This window comes from Botryllus schlosseri, chromosome 12, assembly GCF_051294905.1.
Source record: "Botryllus schlosseri isolate E-star chromosome 12, Bs_hap1, whole genome shotgun sequence".
Taxonomy (NCBI): domain Eukaryota; kingdom Metazoa; phylum Chordata; class Ascidiacea; order Stolidobranchia; family Styelidae; genus Botryllus; species Botryllus schlosseri.
In genome coordinates this window covers 14448675-14458545 of record NC_137247.1, presented here as the reverse complement: position 1 = coordinate 14458545, position 9871 = coordinate 14448675, and positions in this window count along the sequence as shown.

Here is a 9871-nt window from a genome sequence, read left to right as displayed (position 1 = left end):
GAGCCCTTGCCTGAGTCACTTATTTCTTGGCATATGCCTTGCGTAAATTTTCTCATTGTAGAAGCAAAACATCCCAGCAAGCTTACAATATATAATATATGTACCAAAGTCGCGAGAATAAATGTCAAGAAAAGATAATAGAATTACTAGTGTAGTCGCGCGGAGCGCGAAAATTTAGCCCCTTGAATGGATTTCGTCGAAAATGTTGGTAGTTTCACATATTACTGTCAAAAATTTATTCATTCTCAGCTCACGTGATCAGTTAACCCGTAGAGCTGATGGAGGGTGTCTTCGAAAATTTTGGCCGCAAAATTAATGATGATGCATCTTCCGGTTTTTATTAACCACTTTGTTGCATGTTGTTATTTCTCCCATCAGGATTGTTTGTATTATTATTATTACACATCAATGACAGTGGCGCTAATCGCCTGTTTAGGATTTGTGCGCCACGACAGTGCATTTCTTAAAGTTCAGTGTCTTTGCTTTGGGTAATGAGGACGACTTTCGCTTGCACGCGTACTCCCACTCTGCATTCTCTGTCGCTTATACGTGCGTCCACTTTCAGGACTCTGCTGCCGACTTAGGAGCTCGGCTCACTCTTCTTCTAGCTAGGCTATTCAACTTGAATTTCAAGACGCTGCGTTAACACGGGAGTCGGCGATGAGGAGCCCAGATAAACCTCCGACAGAAACTTGCAGAGGTGGTCAAAGTAGTCAAGATAGCTACTCAAGTAGAAGTAGCGACCAAAAAATCTACTCAAGTACGAGTAGAAGTACTTCTTCCATCAGCAACCTAAAACTACTTGAAGTGGAAGTAGGATTGACTGACTTTAAATCTACTCAAGTAAGTAAGTAGTGAAAACGATCGCAATTCGTTCGCATGGACTGTCAAAAGCTGCAAATGGAGCTATGCGGAAGGTGTAGCGAACTTGATTCATATTGATGCATCCCAGGAGGCGTCAATTTTTGACAGAATAAGCAGTCGTCCACATCATGATGAGTTGTAAATGATAGTATTGACATGGAAATGCGATACTAATCTTTTGTATACTCGAACACCCCGTTTTAGAGAATATCATAGCATGGCGTCCTCCCCCATATTATAAGATCCCTGCTATAGCTCAGTCGAAGAGCAATACGGAGAAGTTGTGTCGGATACGGCTTCAACACTTTGCGCGAGTAGACACTTCCTTGATTAAAAATATGGCAGATCGTAAAAATGCCATATAGTGTATATAGCTTTATTTTCGGAAAATAGAAGCATGGTGGTCAGTAACGAAGTAGGCCTACTTCTACTTTTTCGAAGTACTCAAGTAGTTTCCCTATACTTCTGGTACTTACTCAAGTAGATCTGATTTTCGCTACTTCTACCTCGTAATATTTTGTGATATACTTACTTGCTTTTCGCTATTTTCAGTTTATCAAGTAGAAGTAGTTCAACCCTCTAATCAGGAAGATAGCCTGGGGAATTTCGGAGCTGTTTTCACGGAGTATCAACATTTAATATTCATGAAAGTCGAGTAAAGCCCAGAATTTTTGTCGCGCTTCTTGAGTATGATTTCACGAAAGTAGCGGTGAAAATATTTAGGTAGCAGGTTGGTGTGGTTCCGTTCACACCGCATTGTCGCCCTTCTCCCATATGAAATATTTCATCACAGTATATATGGCTCATCATAACGTTTGAAACTGATGTTTTGCGAAGGACATACCGTAGTGGTGTCGAAGCGCCTACCAATCTGGCAGACCGGGTTCGATTCCCGTCGTCGGGCTCCTCTTCCCCCGCTTTTGCCGTTCTTACGGTGACAAAAAAGCCCAGAAAAAGACCCGACGAAAGAAAGCACTCACTAGAAATGTAAAGAACTAGTAGAAAGGGCCGTGGCTTCAAAAAGATCAACATCGAAAATAAATGTGACATCGGGCACTCTAGGCCGAGGTGTATGTGAGATTAAATGGATCGCAACTGCGTGTCGTTCCCTTTCGCCTTCCATGCATGCAGAGACTTCATGATTGTCGTGATACGGGACTTTTATAACGAATGCGGAGATTGATGATTGACTCATCTGAACGCAATCATCTTCTTGATTGGTACAAGTATTTCCACGTCTATTCGCTACAAACCTTGAAAAAAGCTCTAAAACCAAAGAGGGGGCCCCTTCGACCAGGGGGCCCCAGGTGACCGCCCACCTCGCCCACCCCAAAAGCATCCACTGCTAGGCAGACTTGGGGTAATCGTGATTAGTAATCGTAATGGATTACGACGATTACAGCATTTCCAAGTAATCGCGTAATCGCAATCGATTACATTCGAAAAAAATCCGAAGTTATCGTAATCGTAATCGACTACTTTCACATATCTAATCGATTTCTTTGTGAAAGAACGATTACTTTTCATTTGTGCAATGCCCATGACTCAGTGATGTGCGGTGAGGTTCACGGCTGGTGAGGCACGCCCCCCCCCCCCCCCCACATACAAAAGAACAACACGCACGTTAAGAGACTTGAAATGTGAATAACATTTTCTTTGCACATTGGTAGCCGTTGCAATTTCACATTCTATAATACATGTAGGACTGGTCGCTATTGTGCCAAATGGGCATGTTTAGACAAATAATAATTACGATCTTTTCAAGTAGGCCTTCTGGTGCAAATTATTCGAAGAACATGAAAAAAGCATCCTCAGTTACAAATTTTATTCAGTAAAAAAACACCAGATTTGCTGAATTTCGAAAGAAAATGCACTAGGTCAAGTCAAAATACACTAGATCTAGTGTTTATGAGTGGCACCACTACCACAAACAACAACGCAGGCGTTGTAAGTATGGCTATCACAATCACATACGACAATTCACGGTTAAAGGGATTGCAGTCGAACACAGCATAAAGGACACAAACAACGACAATGCAGGCTATGCAAATAGCTATCACATACCACAATTTAACGTAGCTATGGGTGCAAAATACATAACAGCTACATAATAAGTATGGGAATGTATTGGCTTCGCATTACGCATCGATCTTATATAATTCCTACAAGACTGTTGGATTCCGAAATCGGTAGCGCGTTTCACTCGGTTTCGATTGTCCAATTGTTAGCGAATAATCCATGAAGCAGATTCGTTTGTGCCTCACCTAGCCATTGTTTCTCTACGATGGCATTGTCTGTAATAAAGGCGAAGGTCACCTTCCTTGGCGATTTTTGGGGGTTCTGGTGCTCTGACACTGTTAATAGTTAGATTTTCGGAATCAGTGTGACCATAGCATTTCATTGATTCCAGTTATTAAGAATTCCGAGCTATTTATGATGAATTGCATTGCTGCAGGTGAGGCACGACCCGCCCGTGCCTCACCTGTGCCTCACCTCTCCTTTCGCGCTGTATTTTTGAATAATAATGATGCAAATTGATGATGTTGGGTGAAAAAAATGTTCGAATTTAGTTGTTTATGAACATCAATGTGTAACATCAATATAATCATCGACTCATGGAGGGGTTTCACAATTTTCACCTACTCATCCAGACGACAGGTGAGGCACTGCCTCACCTGCCTCATTGGACCGCACGTCACTGCCATGACTTAAACTGAACATTCGTGAACAATGAAGAGTGCGATTTAAAACAGGTTTTGGATAGTAGAAATGCCGGATTGTCAAACGCCTCTGCTAATTATTGCGTCACAAGTACTGGTTCTTCATTGCGTAACGAATTATCCGCACTGACCGCGCATAGTAAATAGATATTCGATATACATGATTGTAGTACTGTGATTGTAAGAACACCCGCTATGCATTATGTCAGGTTATCAATACGCTGCAGACGCCACTACCTCGCAGCAGGATAATAATCACCACTCAGCCTAGTTTCGAATAGTAACGTATGTAGGCCTACTCTGTATTGATGTTTTGTTATGCTTTTAGGTAAACGCAGTTTGACCATTGCTGATTAGCGAGCGGTAGACCTATCTACGTACACCGGTCAAAGATTTGAAATTTTTTACTCGTCAAATTAAACATGACAATTTCTACATCGAAGCATTAAAAACCAACGGCTGCTGATAAAAAATCATCACCGATCCGTTATTCTCCGTTACTCGTATAACGGCTGGATTGTAGGCAGAAGTCTATGTTTACCTCATCATATTCTCATCCGGCCCTACTTGAATCGGGAAACAATTTCTATTTCGCAATTTTATACTCAACATTTGGATCTGCCACTATAGCCATCCGCTTACACACCAATTTAGCGTGGATTGCAGCTAGAATCAATACCGAAATAGCATTTCGCCACCCCCCTTCTCAAAAATGGTGATCTTTGGCCCCCATAAGGCGATCAATAAAACTTCTGGCGGGCAAACTTCCCCAGACCCCCCTTTAACGACCGGGCTTTTTCACAAGAACTGGAAAACACGATTTGATGCGATATGGATTCGCTGTGTATTTGCTGTCAAGTCGCGCCCAGACGAATATACTTAAGCACGTAATTTACAACCATAACTGTATTGTATGTTGTTGATTCATAACCTCGTCCTTTATTCTGCTAGGCCTATATAGTAAAAAGATATTGTAGTCGCCTTAACGTAGCAGACGATAAGAAAACTAAACAATAAACTTTCCCCAGCAAACACAAAACCGTAAAAGGATCATCCGGGATCATCTCGATTAGGTTCTGATTTTCTAAGTGTCGATGGAATGTCTAAAATACGTAGTAGGATGGTCTTGTGGTTATATTCAATCAGAATAAATTCATACTCGGTGTTGTTCCATCTCATGCATTAGGCTTCGTTATATCCGGTAGTTAACCTAATAATGCAAATTTTCTATCTCTCGCGGGTACGACTAAAATACGTAGAAAGGATGACTTTTTCGGTACATTCAATAGCGATGAATTCTATCCGGTTTTGTTCGATCTCATGCGGTAGCTTCGTTCTATCCATTAGAAAACAATGTTCTCCCTTCGTTTTATTGCATGAGGATGTCACCGGTGTTGTATATTCGTGTTGTTGCTCTAACGTCGAATAGTTTTGTTTTCCTCTGATATATATGATCTTCATTATATATATATTCGCTCTTTCGGTAATCTCGCATGTTCAACGAGTATGGTTAATAGTTTTATTCAGAGAATAACTAAATAAGTGATATGTTGTACGTTTAGGAATATGATTATGAATAACTGGTTGGTGGTACAGAACTTGAACACGGCTTTTAACAGTATATTCATATTTATTGACTCGAAGAACTTTTCGCGTGCCTCTTATCAAGAGCAACCGGCACGATAAAGGATACAGAACAGAGATGGATTCAAAACCAAATGGCGAATTGTGACGCAATAATGCAAATTTATAAATAACATGAATGGAAATTCAGCCATAGCAACAATGCAGCGTATATAGCAACAAGCAACTTGAAAAGTAGAGCGCGTGAGGTATAAAATACAAATACAATGAGACAATGCAGCAACAGAGAGGAAAAAATTGAACAAAACACGGACGAACAGCTAAGCAACGACAACTAGTGTGAAATTTTAAGATTATACAAAAATTCTTTCTGGCGACAAAGGACCGGGTTGTTTAGTTTGATGAAAGTGGATTCCAAAGCAGTTAAATGAAACATTGATCTACCCTTGGATAAAACTGAAAACATGTCGTCTGAATAGTTCAAGGCGCAGGACGGGTTGTCGATCAAATGCTGGCCAATTGAAGAACTGCTTGCCAACACTTGGCTGTACGATTGGGATTTTGATGCGTGTTTGCATTGCTGAGTGACACTTTCCGAATCAGGGGACTGCGATGCCGATCTTATCCTCTTAGGAACGTGCTGTTTGATACGCTCAAGCAAGCGTTGGGATGTGCGTCCCACGTACCGACTGTCACAGTGGCATTTGTATTCATATATTACCATACTTTGATGAAAAGCAGGCAGCACATCCTTTCGCGTGTTTGGCAAAATTTGTTTCGTTGTATACACAATCCTCGCATTAACAGTGTTGTAACACGATTCGACGCATGATCTGATTGATTTGGTGAATCTATTAGAAACAGAGCCAAGCCAAGGAAGGTGTATGTACACCGGGCATTTGTTAGGGCCGAAAACTGTAGGTTGTCTGAATTTGCGCATTTTCTCCGCAATAGCAGAGTCAATGATGCAATCGGGATATCCATTTTTGGACAGAATGGATCTAATCCAATCTAATTCTGTGGACAATTTGTCTTTAGAGCAAATCATAAGTGCTCGATGCACAAGGGTGGAGATCAAATTTAATTTACGCTTTTTCGGGCAAAAGGAGTTCCACCTAACATAATGACCGGTGAATGTTGGCTTCCGATAGACTGATGTGGTGAATTGGTGACCCGTTTTTTCCACCAATACATCAAGAAATGGTAGGGAACTATTTTGTTCTTTATCTACTGTGAATTTAAGGGATTGGTGCATTGAATTTAACGTATCGAAAAAGGCATCACACTGTCGCTCACTTTGAAAAACTACAAACGTATCATCAACGTATCGATAATACATAAGAGGTTGATCAGGGCCCGAGAATAACTTATTCTCATGGAACCCAACAAAAATATTCGCGAGGGTAGGTCCCAATGGTGAACCCATAGCAATGCCGTCAAATTGCTTATACATCATATCGTTGAAACTGAATTCAACCGACGACGTTGATATTTCAAGCAGCTCCAAGAAAATCTCCCGCGGAATTGGAGGAGGTTCAAGATCACCATTGTAAAGAGTGTCAGCGCAAATATTAAAAGTTTCAGTCAATGGCACATTAGTAAATAAACTAACAATATCAAATGAGCTCATATATACATCATTGGGATCAAGGCCGAAATTTCGAATTTTCTCAACAAATGTGAAGGAGTCACTTAAGCAATTATCTGAATAAAAAGACCGAACCGGTTCGATAATTGCGTTGAGCCATTTTGCTAAACTATGTTGTGCCGAACCAGACATAGAAAGAATCGGACGCAGTGGCGTGTTAGCTTTATGTATTTTCGGCAAGCCATACATACGCGGTCTTTGTGATCCACACGGTCTGATGAATTCATAGACTTCTTTTGGGATAACCTTCTGATTTTTAAGAGCTAATAGACGACGCTGTAGTTTACCCTCATTCTTTTTCGTATTATCATTCGAACTCGATGGTCCGAGGAAACTGAACTTGGAGGAATCTTGAAGAATGCTCTCCATCTTTTGGCAATAGTCTGCTTTGTTGAGAATGATTACTCCGTTACCTTTGTCCGGTTTTGTTATATAGATATTCTTGTTGGAGTTAATGACAAAGGAATGTTGGCAAGCGATCAAATCACTTCGCTCCAACAAGAATATCTATATAACAAAACCGGACAAAGGTAACGGAGTAATCATTCTCAACAAAGCAGACTATTGCCAAAAGATGGAGAGCATTCTTCAAGATTCCTCCAAGTTCAGTTTCCTCGGACCATCGAGTTCGAATGATAATACGAAAAAGAATGAGGGTAAACTACAGCGTCGTCTATTAGCTCTTAAAAATCAGAAGGTTATCCCAAAAGAAGTCTATGAATTCATCAGACCGTGTGGATCACAAAGACCGCGTATGTATGGCTTGCCGAAAATACATAAAGCTAACACGCCACTGCGTCCGATTCTTTCTATGTCTGGTTCGGCACAACATAGTTTAGCAAAATGGCTCAACGCAATTATCGAACCGGTTCGGTCTTTTTATTCAGATAATTGCTTAAGTGACTCCTTCACATTTGTTGAGAAAATTCGAAATTTCGGCCTTGATCCCAATGATGTATATATGAGCTCATTTGATATTGTTAGTTTATTTACTAATGTGCCATTGACTGAAACTTTTAATATTTGCGCTGACACTCTTTACAATGGTGATCTTGAACCTCCTCCAATTCCGCGGGAGATTTTCTTGGAGCTGCTTGAAATATCAACGTCGTCGGTTGAATTCAGTTTCAACGATATGATGTATAAGCAATTTGACGGCATTGCTATGGGTTCACCATTGGGACCTACCCTCGCGAATATTTTTGTTGGGTTCCATGAGAATAAGTTATTCTCGGGCCCTGATCAACCTCTTATGTATTATCGATACGTTGATGATACGTTTGTAGTTTTTCAAAGTGAGCGACAGTGTGATGCCTTTTTCGATACGTTAAATTCAATGCACCAATCCCTTAAATTCACAGTAGATAAAGAACAAAATAGTTCCCTACCATTTCTTGATGTATTGGTGGAAAAAACGGGTCACCAATTCACCACATCAGTCTATCGGAAGCCAACATTCACCGGTCATTATGTTAGGTGGAACTCCTTTTGCCCGAAAAAGCGTAAATTAAATTTGATCTCCACCCTTGTGCATCGAGCACTTATGATTTGCTCTAAAGACAAATTGTCCACAGAATTAGATTGGATTAGATCCATTCTGTCCAAAAATGGATATCCCGATTGCATCATTGACTCTGCTATTGCGGAGAAAATGCGCAAATTCAGACAACCTACAGTTTTCGGCCCTAACAAATGCCCGGTGTACATACACCTTCCTTGGCTTGGCTCTGTTTCTAATAGATTCACCAAATCAATCAGATCATGCGTCGAATCGTGTTACAACACTGTTAATGCGAGGATTGTGTATACAACGAAACAAATTTTGCCAAACACGCGAAAGGATGTGCTGCCTGCTTTTCATCAAAGTATGGTAATATATGAATACAAATGCCACTGTGACAGTCGGTACGTGGGACGCACATCCCAACGCTTGCTTGAGCGTATCAAACAGCACGTTCCTAAGAGGATAAGATCGGCATCGCAGTCCCCTGATTCGGAAAGTGTCACTCAGCAATGCAAACACGCATCAAAATCCCAATCGTACAGCCAAGTGTTGGCAAGCAGTTCTTCAATTGGCCAGCATTTGATCGACAACCCGTCCTGCGCCTTGAACTATTCAGACGACATGTTTTCAGTTTTATCCAAGGGTAGATCAATGTTTCATTTAACTGCTTTGGAATCCACTTTCATCAAACTAAACAACCCGGTCCTTTGTCGCCAGAAAGAATTTTTGTATAATCTTAAAATTTCACACTAGTTGTCGTTGCTTAGCTGTTCGTCCGTGTTTTGTTCAATTTTTTCCTCTCTGTTGCTGCATTGTCTCATTGTATTTGTATTTTATACCTCACGCGCTCTACTTTTCAAGTTGCTTGTTGCTATATACGCTGCATTGTTGCTATGGCTGAATTTCCATTCATGTTATTTATAAATTTGCATTATTGCGTCACAATTCACCATTTGGTTTTCAATCCATCTCTGTTCTGTATCCTTTATCGTGCCGGTTGCTCTTGATAAGAGGCACGCGAAAAGTTCTTCGAGTCAATAAATATGAATATACTGTTAGAATATGATTATCGATGCGTGACTTCTAGAATATTTCGGCGATTCAAATTTTACGTCATCGCGCCATACAAAGATTTGAAGCGCAACAGGTCGCAGCCAGGCATAGTTCGCTCTTTCTGTATGGTAAATGCCGTAAATATATAGGAATTGTGACTGACTGAGGTAGCGGGTTAAAGGTATATATGCAGTAGCATATAGCTTATGGGGTATTTCGAATTGCCTGTAGTATATGACGCCTAGAGCTGTTTGACTTTCTGCAAAACAGGTGTAGACAACTATAGAAAAGTTTCAGCTTTTCCAGGTTAGAATTAGAGCTAAACCGTTTTTCCGAATTAGATTACAATTATTTTGCTGGCATTTCGCTCTAATTTAGTGAAATTAGACCACTATAATTCGCTTCAAACATCTGAATTACCGGTCCCTATACCTACGGTATATCATAATATTTATGCTTGTATTTTCTAGGTATATAAGTCATATAGATACATTCCTG